Here is a 15658-nt window from a genome sequence, read left to right as displayed (position 1 = left end):
GCCTTTCCCCAGCCCTGCTTCACTCTAGGTCCCTGGGTGAGTTCCCCAGCAGCCAGGTCTGTCTCTCTCTCCAGTCAGAGTGAGACTGTCTGCTCTAGCTCCAGGCTCAAGCCTTTATAGGGCCAGCTGGGCCCTGACTGGGGCATGGCTCCAGCTGAGCCTGCTTCCTCCCAATCAGCTCAGGCATCTTGCCTTTCCACAGCCCTCCTCCAGGGCTGTTTTAAACCCCTCAGGGCAGAAGCAGGTAACCACCCCACTACAGAAGAGGTGAGAGACTTTCCCAGGCACTACGGGCTTGTCTACACATAAATTGCTAAGTGGCACAACAACACTGCTACAGCTGAGCCAAAGCGCTTCAGTGAAGCTGCTGCCTTTACCGACGGGAGGGGTTCGCCCATCCGTGTAGGCACTGCACCTCCCCGAGAGGTGGTAAGTATGTCAACGGGAGAATGCACCTATTAACCTCGCGCTGTTTTCACCAGGGGTTAGGTTGGTTTAACTCTGCCACTCAGGAAGTGTACTTTTCATCTCCTGAGTGACGTAGTTACATCAGCCAAATTTCCTAGTGTAGACCAGGCCTAAAACACCATAGAGGCAGGTTGGGGTAGGAGATGTGAAGATAGGACCTCCATGGTAACAACTGCACTGCTACTCACCTGGCCGCTTCACTGAGCATGTACAGAGATCATTATCAGGTAGGGAAATGCCATATGAATAGGGTCAGGCTTTAGGCTTACATGAGCCTGAAGACAGAATAGTCCAGGCATTCTTTAAGAATAATTCATTTATCCTATAATTAAATATTTATTGTTTTAGTTTTAGCAATGGACAAAAGTATGTTTTAAAGTAAAATTGTACATGGATATGAGTCACGTACTGCATCTTACATATGTTTGGTTTTATTTTATATATATCTTGGAGATCGTCAACATTTTTAACGTTCCCAACTTTGACTAAACCCCCAGTGGAATTTAAAATTTCAACTTTTTTTAAATGTTGATGAACATTTCGATGACATTTTGTATCATATTTTCAGCAACTTTACTATTTAATTAGATGAGATTCTCTCTTTCTAATTACATGGAAGACTTTATTTTTTGAAGATTAATAGGAAGAACTTTTGTAAGAAAATGAGAATCTGTCTCCTTTACTGGAGAGTCAGAGGTAAAGGGAATGGAGATACATGTTCAGATGTCAGGCATATTTACTTGGTAAATCAGGTAGGTACACAGTTCACCTGTTTAGATATATCTGATTCTCTTCATTAAAACTCTGTTGAAGAATGTTGCAGCAGGGAAAATGAATCCCCTGCTCTGGAGTTAACCAGGAATATCTGCACACACTATTAAGTGACGGGGAAATTCCTGCTCTGCTTTTGATTTGACATGCAATGCCATATTTTCCTTGTTTTAATGGATATAAACATAGAATGTGAGAATTTCTTCCATATTTGCAGCTCAGCTCGTGAGTGATGGTAGCAGAAACTGTCAATGCAGGATCTCTGGGAATCTGGCAGACAACACCTTGCTTCTAAAATCCTTGGATCCTTTTCATCTGGGCTGTGAAGTATCTCGTGAACTGAAAAAAAAATCCACAAGGGAGCCCTTGTATCACTCATAATAACTTTCCCTTCCTCTTTTAATGAAAGTAACTGGTTGTGGTGATTCACTGCAAACGGGCATGTGAGTGTTATTATTGAGGCACGCAGGGGCTGTTTTGCTATTTCTTTTCCATTAAAATGCCTTTCTTCTCTTTTCATATTAAATCTAAATAAAATAAAAGGTCATTGTGATATGTTAAATCCACCAAGTGCTGTTCTTTGACGAGGGGACACACTTTTGTATGTCTCAATGAGCTCACATGGATAAATCTTTATCTGTTCCCTCCTCCTTTAACAAATCTGTTTGGTTGGTGTTTTTGTCAGAGGAGTTGAGATCAGTCACAGCTTGCCTGCACATTGTGTAAGGCCTACTTCAGTGCCCCATAGCACTATCCACCCTCTCTCTGTTTCCCTTGTCTGTAAAACCTCTCCACCACCACAAGGTCCCCTTCTTGTCTCCCTGAGATTCCAGACATGGCCATGTGCAGCAGGCTCCTGTGCAGGAATCAGAACGACAGCACAAATCCCAAAGACCCAGCCTTATAGAAAACTGACTGAATTTGCTAGTGTGAGTTTAGCTGAGGCAGCCACGTGGAGTCTTCCCATGGAGAGGGAAAAACAATGGAACTCACAGTGCCTTTTCCATTTCTGTGATGCAGCAAAATATTGTTACCTCGAGCTCTTCTCCAAAAACAACTCATTTTCTCAGTGCCCTCTGCCCTGGCCCTAGCTCTTCCTCACAGCCATTACCATGACCTCTGCAAGGACCAGCATTGGAGGGACTTGTCTTTACTGGAAAAAGGCACTGTGTCAGAAAATGGGTGACTAGACCACTGGACTGCAACATAGGAGACCTGGATTCCGTACCTGTCTCTGGCCTGTTAGGTGACCCACTGGTCTGCCCCAAGAGGGAGTTTGACCGGTTAGGGTAAATTCCAGGGAAGAGATTGGCATGTAACAGGAAGCAAGTTGTGGCATGTGAACCATATAAGAAGCCGTTCCACAATTCTTTGCCAATCACAATGGAGTTCAGGCAAGTAACACCACCACAAGAGTGGGTTTGACCATTCAGTTGTGGGATGGGTTGACCCATCTGGAAGAGGATCATGTGACCCCTCTAAAAACTCATTTTCCCTCTATCAACAGGAGGGCTTTCAGTCCTGTAGGACCACCCCAAGAATGGGCTTGACCAATCAGGGCAAGTTTTGGGGTGGATTAACCCATCTCAAAGAGGAGTACATGATCTCTCTAAGACTTGCTCCTGCCATCTTCTATGAAATGAGGTAGGTTTCAACTCATAGTCCCTTCCAGGTGGGAAACACGTACATTTCACACCAGGTATAGCACAACATGAAATTCAACAAAGACAAATGTAAGGTGCTACACTTAGGGAAGAAAAAACAAATGCACAAATACCGAGTGGGGGATAACTGGCTTGGCAGCAGCACTGCTGAGAAGAATCTTGGAGTTGGATGGATCGCAACCTCAATATGATTCAACGGTGAAATGCTGTTGCAAAAATAAAGAGGCAATTTTGAATTGCATTAAAATAGGCAGAGCATACAAGTCGTGGGGTGATAGTACTACTCTATGCGGCACCGGTTAGGCACCAGCTTGAGTATAATGTCCAATTATGTCACCATTGTATAGAAAGGATGTAGAGAAAGGGGCAAGGACACAGAGGCAAGCAACCAGGAGGATCAAAGGGATGGAATGCAAACCATATGAGCAAAAGTTTAAGGAACTGAATATGTTTAGTTAGGAAAAGAGGAGATTAAGCCGGGGACATGATAGCAGGCTTCAAATATTTTAAAGACTTCCATAAAAAGATGGAGAAAAATTGTTCTCTCTTGCCACACAGGGTAGGAGAAAAGGCAATGGGGTCAAACTACAGCCTAGCAGGGGACATGGCTTCCAAAGCCCAATGAGTTGAGAGAGGGTGGGGACAGGTGCTTGTACCTGGCGGTGTGGGCCCTGTTTACGGGGCTTAGACACCATTTGACCCTTTCTCTCCATGGTATAATAAAAGAACTAGCTTAGACTCAATTGAGAGTCTTGTTACATGCTGCAGAGCTGATGTCACTGATACCTAGGTCTAAGTGTTAGATCTACTTTGGAGCAGTGTCTCTATTGCAAGAGACTGCCCAGTGTGCAACAGCAGTGAGGCTCCCCCACTAATAGCTGAAATCACTGACAGCTGAAATCATGGACAGCTGTTTTAAGTGTGTTTGTACGGGGTGAGGAGGGTTAAGACATCTTGGTGAGTGGCCAGCCAGGTGGCTGATGCAGAGGCATGTCAAGTGACTAGCAGGATGACGGGTGGAGAGGTGCGGCAAGCGGCCAATGGAGATGCTGGTGGAATGGGCCAGAGCAGAGCCCTGCAGAGGCGTGGCAATCGGTGAGCAAGTGCCCGAGCAGTGCAGCAAGTGAGGTGCCTCCTTACCCCCCGTCTAACCTTCCATACAGGGTGGGAGGTGAACTCTGCTGATGAACCTCTGAACTCTGGGGCTGCACTGGCCAAGGACAGCAATTGTGAGCGGGGTAAAGAGAAGGGATGGGCACATTAAAGGGACTTTTGGGGAAAAGGACACTGCCCAACTCACTTGGGGGAGGGTCTTTTGCTCATGGTTTGTGTTTATGAACCCTAGTTGCGGTGTTTTCCCAAATTAATGCTCCTTTTATTAAAAGTTTTTGCTATGCTCAGATTTGCTTGCAAGAGGGGAAGTATTGCCTCTTAGGGCTCGTCCAGACTAGGGGGAGAAAATCAATCTTAGATACGCAACTTCAGCTACGTGAATAACGTAGCTGAAGTTGAATATCTAAGATCGGAGTACTCACCCGTCCAGACGGCGCGGGACTGATGTCCGCGGCTCTCCGTGTCGATTCCGGAACTCCGTTCGGGTTGATGGAGTTCCGGAATCGATATAAGCGCGCTCGGGGATCGATATATCGCGTCTAGATTAGACGCGATATATCGATCCCCGAGCAATCGATTTTAACCCGCCGATACGGCGGGTAGTCTGGACGAGGGCTTAGAGGTGTGTAATTGTCCCAGGTCACTGGGTGGGGGCTAGAGTCGGTTTTGTGTTGTATTGTTGAAAGGAGTCCCTAGATAATGAACATGGTCCTTGTTGCTGCTGGCTTCACCCTGGTTCCACTTGGCAGAAGGGTTACAATAAAAATAATAATATAAAGTGAGCATTGTACACTTTGTATTCTGGGTTGTAGTTGAAATCAATATATTTGAAAATGTAGAAAAACATCCTAAATATTTAGTAAATTTCATTTGGTGTTCTGCTGCTTAACAGTGTGAATAAAACTGTGATTAATCACACTTAATTTTTTTTTAGTTAATCGCAGTTAACTACAATTAATCGACAGCTGTAATAGTTTCACCAACCCAGAGCATGTGCTTTAGGGGTTGTCAATAAAAACAAAACAAAAGCAGAGGTAGCTCTTATGAAGTATCTGAAAACTGTTATGAAATATTCTCTTACCTCAGTAAGCTACACATAGCTCTTCGGTATTCTAAAAAGATATGGGAAAAAAACATGACGTTTTGTTTAGAAAACTGATGGTTAGTGTATGCTCCAGGGTTCTGAAAAATAGGATGTCTGGAAAAGACATCAACAATGCAAAAACTCTCGTGGATGACTTGGAAAAATACTTTATTTTTCCAGAAGGTGGTTGTAGTTCTGGGCACGTCTGACAAGTCATGAAAAGGGGCATGGGAAAAAGGAGCATCCTCAATGGTACAAAGCGGCAGAGAGGTGAAGACACTGGGGGTCAGCATTTGGAGGATAAACAGACAGCTACCAAAAAGTTATTGACTAGTGATAGGCTCTCAAACTGTCTTGCCTGAGAGTAAGGAGGCTAGATCTGATACTGGGCTCTTGGGGGCGCTGGTGACTCTCACATAGAGTCTGATTCAGAAAATTCCCCAGAAGGCTGGGTAAAGGGGTTCTCATCTACTCTGATGATTCTTGTGGTGGTGCCTTGAAGGCTAACTCTTAAATACTGTCTGATGTAGAAGACATACCTGATGGTATTGTAGAAGAACCATCAAACACCTCTAAAAATGCAGATCCCAAAAGAGATATGTATGTGGAGCATGTGAGAAGAAGCCAGTGGAAATGATCTAGATTTACAAGGGATGTGTATTGTGAGGAATTTTGTTTTGCCAATCTTGAGTAAATTGAAGCCAGCAAGTTGTGGAAATCTTGCATGGGGTGATACACTTAGTTCTTTAATGGTAGGTTAGCCTGACAGGATTTTGTTCACTTCAGAGAACTGTAATTTAACCAGTTCTTTGTTTTCAATGAGAATAACTATGTATGACCTATCTGCTGAAGATTTCTAAACTTAGACTGCTAACCTATTACTGAATAAGAGAAAGATATATTATGATGGAACATTATGCCTCATTGTGACAATTGTAAAAAACTTGAGTGGGGGTGGTATGGTGTTTTAAATATTATGCTCAATAGACTAATCATCCATAAAAAGAGACAGTATTTAGTAGACCTGGCTTACACCATTACTAACCTGTGTTATGTGGGTGGGCTCTTGGCCATCATGTCAAATAGCAGGGCCGGCTCTTGGTTTTTTGCCGCCCCAAGCAAAAACATTTTTGGCTGCCCCCAACCCCAGCCCTGGAATCTCACCCCTCCCCCACCACCATTGCCCTCCCGCACCCGCACTCCCTGCTGCCCCAGCCCTGGCCTCTCTCTTCCCCCCAACCCTCACCCCCTGCTACCCCAGCACTGGGCTCCCTCCGCCAGTGCTGACTCTGCCTGCTACCCTCCTCACCTCCAGCTGGTCCAGCACTGGCAAGGTCTGGGTAAACCTTCAGTCCAAGTTCCTTCCAGCCAGGGCTCCCGCTTCCAGGACCAGCCAGGACGCAGGAGGGCAGAGCAGGGGGACCGCCCCGGCTGGAGGCTGAGGAGGCGGGGCAGGGCAGCCCCAGAGGGAGCGGAGTCCCGGAGAGTGGGACACGGGCCCCGCACAGCAGTGCCCCACTGCTGCTGCTTCTGGCTGCCCTGCCTCAGTCCTTGGGTGGCTCGGGGCACTTCACCCAGCCCCGGCTGCGGTGCTGGGGGGTGGCCACCCCATGGCACCTGCAGGCTGCTCCATGTGCCCCACGGGGCTGCCCCCAGCCAGTGTCCCTCACTCGGAGCCTGCCTGGCCCAGCCACAAGGTGCGGCACTGTTCCCACGCAGCGTGAACTGCAGCAGCCCCAGGGCACCCCCGGCGCACGACATGGTGATGCTGCTGCCAGGGCCGGCTCTAGGCTTTTGCGGCCCAAAGCAAAAAAAAAGATGGCCAGAATGCTGGCCCTGAAAATGTGCTGCCCCAAGCATGTGCTTGGTCTGCTGGTGCCTAGAGCCGGCCCTGTCGGCAGGGAAGAGAAAGAGCTTTTGTCTCCCTCTGGATCTGGCTCTCTGCTAGGAAGAGGTTTCTGAATCGGGCTGTCAGAGATGGGGGCGTTGGCAGGGCAGAGGTGGGTAGGTTGACCTCAGGAAAGTTCAGAGTTATTCAGAGAGAAGAAAGTTGTTTCAGGAATTATTCCTCTAGCACAACACCGCCCCCATGTGGCAAAATACGTGCACAGACGGGAAACAGCTGCAGTAGATTTTCTTTTCTGGTTCTCATAGAGATAGAATTTGTCTATTCCAAGAGGTGGATGGTCTTGTAAAGATTCACACTCTACCCATCCATGTATTCATTTATCTGGATGGATGGATAGATAGCACTTCTCAGGGATGGTCTAGATAATACATAGTCTTGCCTTGAGTCAGGTGCGGCTCTAGACATTTTGCCGTCCCAAGCACGGAGGGTCTGCTGGGACCAGCAGACCCTCCACAGGCAAGCCACCGAAGGCACCCTGCCTGCCGCCTTCGCTGCGCCAGCAGAGCGCCCCCCACAGCTTACCACCCCATGCATGCGCTTGGAGCGCTGGTTCCTGGAGCCGCCCCTGAAAATAGGAAACCTACAGGTGCAGAATTGTTAATGATGCCTGGGGGAGAAAGTGAAATTTCTATACTGGAATAAGACACTTGACTTGCAGACAGTGTTTGCATGTTATTGTCAGCAGCTTGTCAAAATTCTGAGACAGACTTGCACCCTCACAGAGAAGAGATCATGAAAATGACAGAGATGGGAGATATGGTACAGAAAATGCATGATAAAGTCAAAGAGGTAAAATTGTCTATAGATACTTTCCAGTATATAACCTTGGCATGCGTCTGCACAGCTATATTCAAGTTTATGTTATTAACAGTCCAATGCCATAGCGCTTTTCCTCCCAGACAGCTATCACCAGGGGCGACTCCAGGCATTAGCATGCCAAGCGCATGCTTGGGGCATTCTGCCGATTGCCGTGAGGGCGGCAGGTAGGCTGTCTTCAGGAATTTGCCTGCGGAGGGTCCGCCCCTGCCCTGCCCCCATTCCAACCCCTCCTCCCCACTCCCTCCCAGCCGTGTGAAACAGCTGATTTGAAGCACAAGCACTGCTAGGGGGAAAAAGCGGGCACATAGCATGTTCAGGGGAGGATGTAGAGCGGAGGCAGAGGTGAGCTGGAGCAGGGTGGGGAGCTGCCGGTGGGTGCTGAGCACCTACTCATTTTTCCCTGTGGAGCCAGTGCCTACGGCTGTGTGAAGAGAAACCTGGCCCTTTTAAAATTGCTTAGCAAATCAGCCCCACAGCAAAGTAAGGATATACTGCGTTCAGCCTCTGATGGTTTAGTAGTGGCAATTTCAGAAATAGCTCTCAATATCTTAAAAAGAAATGTCTCTTTGACACAGAATCAAGTGCATTTGCCGAAAAAGGCAAATTTATTGGAAAAAAACCCTTTGTGTAAAGAAGGGTCTATCTTAAAATAAAGAAGCATCTGGCGAAGCAGTCTGGAGGGGTTATTGGACCTCTGTTATGTTTTATCTCTCTGAAAATGGGGATTTTGACTAATCAGTAATGGAGTATGCAGAAATAAGCATATCTGTTGCTCAGCCATCAGCTGGAGCAATTAAGGGCTCCCCAGCCAGCAGAAGAGTAAAAAATTCATAATGGCCATGCATCACCAAGTACAATTCATGCCAATGTTCACCCAGTTGGTTGTGTAAGTGTCTGGATCTCTGGGACAGCTTGCCACGTGTCTGGGTCTGCTGATAAAAAATGTGATAGCTGAACAGTATCAAACAGAATGTTTTCGTCTCTGATTTAACTCTGATTTAACTCTATGACATTGTCCAAAATAAAAACCCCATAAACAATCATATTGACACTGATTGTCAATGCCTTTAAAAAAAAACATTTCTGCTCTCAGGTTCCCGGTTTTAATCAGCGCATTCCTGGTTGGGAGACAGACCTAAAGCAAACAAGGTGTAACCCTGTGAAAACTCATGACTGATTAACAGGGAATGATCTTTCATGGGGTTACCAGCCATTTGTACTAGGTTCATATACTCTCTCATGCAGTTTGCATCCTCGAAGTCTGGCTGCAAACGCTTAGCTGGTATCTGTTCTCCATCCACATACATGGCCACAACATTAGAATCATAGAATCATAAAATATTAGGATTGGAAGGGACCTCAGGAGGTCATCTAGTCCAATCCCTTGCTCAAAGCAGGACCAACACCAATTAAATTAATATCCTAGTGTTTAAAGTGAAAGAACTTTTGAGTGTAATTTCCACTAAAGTTGTTATTATCCACAAGACCAAGGACAAGCATTTTGGGTAGTTGCCTCAAGAATTGGTTCTCCTGGTTACTGACTCTGCTGCCTATGGCCATCCTCAAACAATCCACAGGATATTTAGCACTAGAGGTAAGCAGGATGGACACTCAGAGCCATCCATACTTTTGTCACAAAAAGGGATGCTGATATAACCTGTAGTTCAAAGCCTTTGGTCACACTGCACATTAAGCAGACAGTGTTTTTACTGCATGTCAGTTTAATTTTTATATCCATAACATTCAACCCAAGTTTTCTTTGGAAAAACAGGCTGCTTTGTAGAAGAGCCAGCAGCTGAATCTTCCTTGGCTACACTGCTGCTTTACAGTGCTGCAACTTTCTCACTCAGGAGTGTGAAAAAACACCCCCCTGAGAGCAGTAAGTTACAGTGCTGTGAAGTGCCAGTGTAAACAGGGCCCCAGCACTGGGAGCCACACTCCCAGTGCTGTAAGCTAATCCCCTCGGGGAGGTGGAGTACTTGCAGCACTGGGAGAGCTCTCTCCCAGCGCTGGCGCCTCGACCACACTCGCACTTCAAAGGGCTGCTGCGGGAGCTCTCCCACAGCAGCGCTTTGGAGTTTTGACTGTAGCCAAGCCAGGTTTGCCCGCCTCACAAACCGTTGATTCTCACCATCCAGCTCGGTTGCTTTGTGTTGTCCAGGGGTGTCTTTGTAACACAGGCCAATGAAAAATTGTGTGGTTAGGGTGTTGTTGCTTTAATTGAGCACTGAGTCTATAAAAGCCCTGTGAGAGGAACAGTTGTTGCTTTGGCTTATGAGGCCCTCTCCCAGTGTGACATCCAACTGACTGAAAATAGAGGCCACAGATAATCCACCAGGACCACCTTGCCCCACCACTACCATTGAGGGGGATTCTGTCTTCTTTTAGAATACAGAAACAAAGTTACAGCAGCATGTTGTTTAAATGCGTATGATTTACCCCATTCCATGCTATAAAAAGTTGAAAGGGGCAGCCTCCATAAGGCTGATAGAGCCAGTACATTGATGTAGGTGCTTTTCTTGATGCTGGTCTGCAATGGGGCTATCTGGAACAAGTCTAGTTCAGATATGATGCGCTCTTCACGCCTGCAATGAACTAAGCCATGTTGATTAAAATATACCTCTTTCACCAGGTAGATTCATTTAAGATTTTTTTCTTCATTTGATTCTACATTTTCTTTCACATGTAGTGCCACTCCCCCACCCCTACACGCAACCTGTTCTGTCCTTCTAATATATTTTGTATCCTGGAATGATTGTGTCCCATTGATTGTCCTCAGTCCAGCAGGTTCCTGTGATGCCTGTTATATCAATATCCTCCTTTATCACAAGGCACTCTAGTTCACCCATCTTATTATTTAGGCTTCTAGTATTTGTGTACAAGCACTTTAAAAACTTGTCACTATTTATTTGACTGCCTTTTTCTGATGTGTACGATCCTTCTTGAAACATTTCTCTGGAGACCTCCAGCCACTGCAAATACAGTAGTGATGTTACAGTAGAACCCGGCTGAAACATTTCAGCCTTCTTCAGTGTGGATTTTAAGTATATTAGAAGGTGGTGTTGGATGCAAATATAGCACAAACTATTTCCTCTTGGAGTTTGTGGTGTTCTAACTACTTGGTATGTTAGTAAAACCCTGGAAGACATTTGGCCTAAATGAATATATTAAGTAGAAAAAATCTGTATGCAATATCTGAAATTCTACTGATAATTAAGAAACTAATTAAAGAAACAAGTACAACACATTCACATTAGCAATTTAGACTTAAAGATAAGGAAAGTAAACTACTAGCAACAGGTAAATAAACCAATCTGATTTCATTTTTAAAATTCAATATTTTGATATATAAAAATAAGATTTGTATCAACTTTTTGGGGTGGTGGGCAGTAGTATAAGGGTATCCCATCACTCAAATTTTGATCTTACCCATAACCCATAATGCCCCTTCCCCTGTTCCATTAAGACTCTCCATCCCCCATTTTGGTGATTTACTTCCAGGGCAGAGAGTAACACATGGGCTGAAGCATTGATTAACAGGTGACCCCTCTAAGAACTCCACCCTGCAGACTTCTACCAATTACAGAGGTTTTCAGCAGTGTAGGTCATCCCCAAGAGCTGGAGTGACCAATCAGGGCAAGGGCCAGGGTGGGAAGCCCCATCCAGAATGGGAACAAGGGCCTCCCTCTAAAAACTCCTCCCCATCACCCTTTACCAAATGGAGTGGGTTCCAGCCATGTAAGACATCCCAGAAGGGAAATGTGTACCAATTGAATAGGTATAGCACAAGTGTCTGGGCTGGAAGCATTGCCCTCTGAAGATTAACAGTTGGCTGGTTGGCAGCACTGCTCCCAGAAGCTCCTTGCTGTGACAAAGAGATCATCTTATTTCAAGAGTGTAATATAAGGAGATATACCCATCTCATAGAACTGTAAGGGACCCTGAAAGGTCATTGAATCCATCCCCCCACCTTCACTAACAGGACCAAGTACTGATTTTGTCCCAGATCCCTAAGTGGTCCCTCAAGGATTGAACGCACAACGCAGGGTTTAGCTGGCCAATGCTCAAATCACTGAGCTATCCCTCAGAGAAAGAACCATCAAAGGAGACCAGATGAGTATGCAGATTTTCAATGGGGTGTTCCATGATGCAAACCAAATTCAGCTCAATATCACGGAAATATGACATACAACAGTGACTCTAAAAACTCTCCTATCCAGCTTGTGAATTTCTGGAAATACAAGAAGCTACCCAAGAAGCCCTAATTGGGACTGATTTCTTCAGCCAGTATGTGGTTCCACATAAGCCTCTAGACATGTCTCTGTACTGTCAAGGAGAAGCAGTTTGGTGTGACACCTGATGGGGGTGAAACAGAGGTGAGCAAGGTCACTGTGGAGAGGAATGTGAAAGATAAAGCCTGAGACATGAGGCCTGGTAATAGGGCCTGATGTAAGGCCATAGGCCCAAACTAAAGTCAGTCCTTGCTCTGTTACAACACAGAGGCCTGCCTACAAATTCACTGTCCAGTACATGAACTTGGCAAGAACAGGGCTGGCGTTGCAAAAACACAAGCACTCCTACTCACTAAGTATTCATATAAACACATGTCAGAAGAGTAGTACCATTATATCCTGATCCTAAGTTATAGTGTAAACTCATTCATCGAAGATGATACAAGGATACACTGACACCCTCTTAAGGACAGGGTATGGATAGAGATGTTTTGATCAAACCAACATGTACAAGATGAAGGGGGGTAACTAACCACATCAGAGGGGCAATACGTAACTTGTTTGTATCAGTGTATAAAGAGGGGGGTCAAAGGGATTTTCTTGGCCAGCCGATGGGGGAATGGAAAGTCCTGCTATTCACTGAGCTGAATCCATTGTCTCAGTATCCCTGCAGAGTCTGCCGGGTGCTATTACCATGCTTCATTGACAATAAACCTGGCCAGGCACCTTTGTTACTAAACCAAGTCTTGTGGTTTTATTGGGCAGTTCAATTGGAGACTGCTGTATGGGTTAAATGCCCAGAGCCAGTACAGCATGCGGAACGAACACACACCTAGCCAACAACTAACGACATCCCCGAAGAGCAAGATATTCATTCCCAGAAGGTTTAAGGGAAACTTGACAGACTGGACCAACTCCCAGTTACATCTCAGACAACTCCCAGCAGGATCCCTGCCAGCATATATAAACAACAACCCCAGTAGACTCTGATTCCCATAAATATATATGTGATTTGAGGACACATTGCCTGTTTCTCCTGATGAAGCCCTCTGAGTGCATTCATTGCACACCCACTCTCACTCCAGCCTGTCTTTCCACCTACCCACTAATTACATCCTACTCCCGAAGACAAAGCTTAATGCTTCACCTATCCCCATTCATCCCATGCTTTTCTATCATCTCATTCTGTTTGCACCTACCAGACAGACAGACAGATAGACACACTTCTCTGTACACTCATGCCCCCACTCCATACCCATACGCTTACTCTACACAACCGTTCTGCGCACGTCACCCCTCTCCACTTCACAAAGCATCTACCATTTATAGCCAAGCCCAGGGAAGCACGCGGTTGCCCTGTGTTCAGTGGAAATCAGATCTTTCCCAATAAACACTGCAGGCCCATCTTCCCTGCCTCTATTATCCCTGTTCCCAGTTTTCTGGGCAAGAAACTGGCACAGCCCTATTCCCGATGAAACCAGCTCTCTACAATGCCTGGTTTCCCTGTTCTAATGTCTGGCTCGTCTTTCCCTGGTCAGAAAATCACTCGCTTTCAAAGCCCCAGATCCCCACTTCATTTCCCAACCAAAGGGCAGCTCAACCTGGTTCCCCACAAATCCCCAGCTCCTTCATTCCCGCTCCACCTGAACTCCTGTTTCCCTCAGGCAGCAGCACCCTCTTCCTGCTCCACAGTAGGGCCCTTGTGATTACCAGTGAGGCCCATATCAGGGAGCAAGCTGACTGCTGCCAGGGGACCCCAACTCCAAATCCCTTCTGTCTGTGTCTGCCTTCCACATCCCTCTGCCTCTCCATCCCACCCTACCTGCCTCCAGCCCCCTACATCCCTCTGACTCTTTAAATCCCTGCATATACCCCTCTATCGCTGGACACCAAATTCTCAGGCTTTGCTCCCTCTGATCTCAATCTTCTAGGTGAGTCCCAAAGGCCTCCATCTCCTGCCTGTCCCTAGCTAACTCCCATCTGCATTCTTTGGGGCCCTCACGGGGTGGGGGGGGGCACTGCCCTCCCAAAACATCAGGATCAGTAAGAGAGGGGTTACAAGGTCCAGCCTCATAGGTGGCTGAAGACTGATGGCTTCAACCGCTTGCAAGATGCAACAGAGAAATGCCTGAAAGGCAGTGGCTTTCATCCTTTCCAGACCATTGTAACGCTTCCAGGAGTCTCATTTGTCTTGCATACCCCTAAGTTACACCTCACTTAAAAACTACTTACTTGCAAAATCAGACATAAAAACACAAGGATCACAGCACACTATTACTTCAAGAAAGTGATTACTTTATCATTTTTACCGTATAACTATATAATAAATTAATTGGAATATAAACATTGTGCTTACATTTCAGTGCATAGCATATAGAGTATAAACAAGTCACTGTCTGTATGAAATTTTAGTTGGTACTGACTTCACTAGTGCTTCTTATGTAGCCTGTTGTAAAACTAAGCAAATATCTAGATGAGTTGAGTTACCTCCTGGAAGACCTTTGCATCCCCCCAGGGGTACACGTACCCCTGGTTGAGAACCACTGCTCTAAGGCAGCTTGAAGAACCAGTTACCTCATTGCAGGTATCTGGAATAACCCCAAATACACAGTGGGTGAGTGGAAGAAGGTCCCAGGGAACATTTAGTGACTCGGATGGGGAAGGTTTAGAAAAAACTCAGCCTATTTCTCTATGATGGGCCTGGGACCAGGACCTCTGTATGTGGAGGTGGGCCAGCAGGCTCCCCTCTGTCTGATCCGGAACAAGATATCTGGGGTGATGAGACCCACCTGGAAAGTGTCCAAGTGTACTCAGGTGACTGGGGGCAGGTGACTCAAACAGAAGGCTCGAAGCCCAGGCATTGAGAGAGCTGCTGAGGGATGCACTCAGCCAGGAGACAGGCCCAGGAAGGAGGGCAATGAAAACCCTGAGCCAGAGGGGACATTTACATGCCAGGGAGGCCAGGACTGAGAACACACAGGCCCGAGGCAGGAGAGCTGTACAAACCAGAAGGGTGTAATGCCCAGTGGCCAAAGCAGGCCAGGGAAGTCCAAAGGTATCAGGTGGCTGGGTAGCCAGGAGGTCAATCAGTGTCAGAGGAAGTCTGGGAGAATGGTCAGAGTTCTCACAGAGGTCAGTAGCTGGCAGATCCAATCCAAAGGGCCAGGTTAAGGTTAGGGAGGCAAGGTCAGGCAATGTAGTTTAGGCAGAAGGTGCTGGCCCATTGCTCAGAGACCTTACTTAGCCTTTTGGGGACTTTCCATAGTACAGATGTCCAATGAGAATGTTGGATGTCCAGCCAATCAGGGGCCTGGATGTGGCTATTATGAGGTTGTAAGACCTTAACAGTAAGTCTCTGGGTCATGGCTTGTGGTTCCGCGTTACTGCCATGGTTTGAAGGCTACAGATGCAGTTTTGGGACCAGCTGGCTTAGGTTCTGAAATGGGGGCCAGAGAAATGGGAACTGAATAATCTAAATAAATTAGACCCCCAAAGTGTGTGTGGGAGGGACATTGTTTTAAAGTCTCTAGGTGTGTGTGAAGGATTTTTGGAATTCAGAGGGAAACTGGGCCAACCCAGACTCCAAGTGTGCAAACTG

The sequence above is a fragment of the Gopherus flavomarginatus genome, chromosome 4 (assembly GCF_025201925.1).
Source record: "Gopherus flavomarginatus isolate rGopFla2 chromosome 4, rGopFla2.mat.asm, whole genome shotgun sequence".
Classification (NCBI taxonomy): Eukaryota; Metazoa; Chordata; order Testudines; family Testudinidae; genus Gopherus; species Gopherus flavomarginatus.
The sequence above is the reverse complement of the archived record's forward strand: the minus strand, read 5'-3'. Positions refer to the sequence as shown.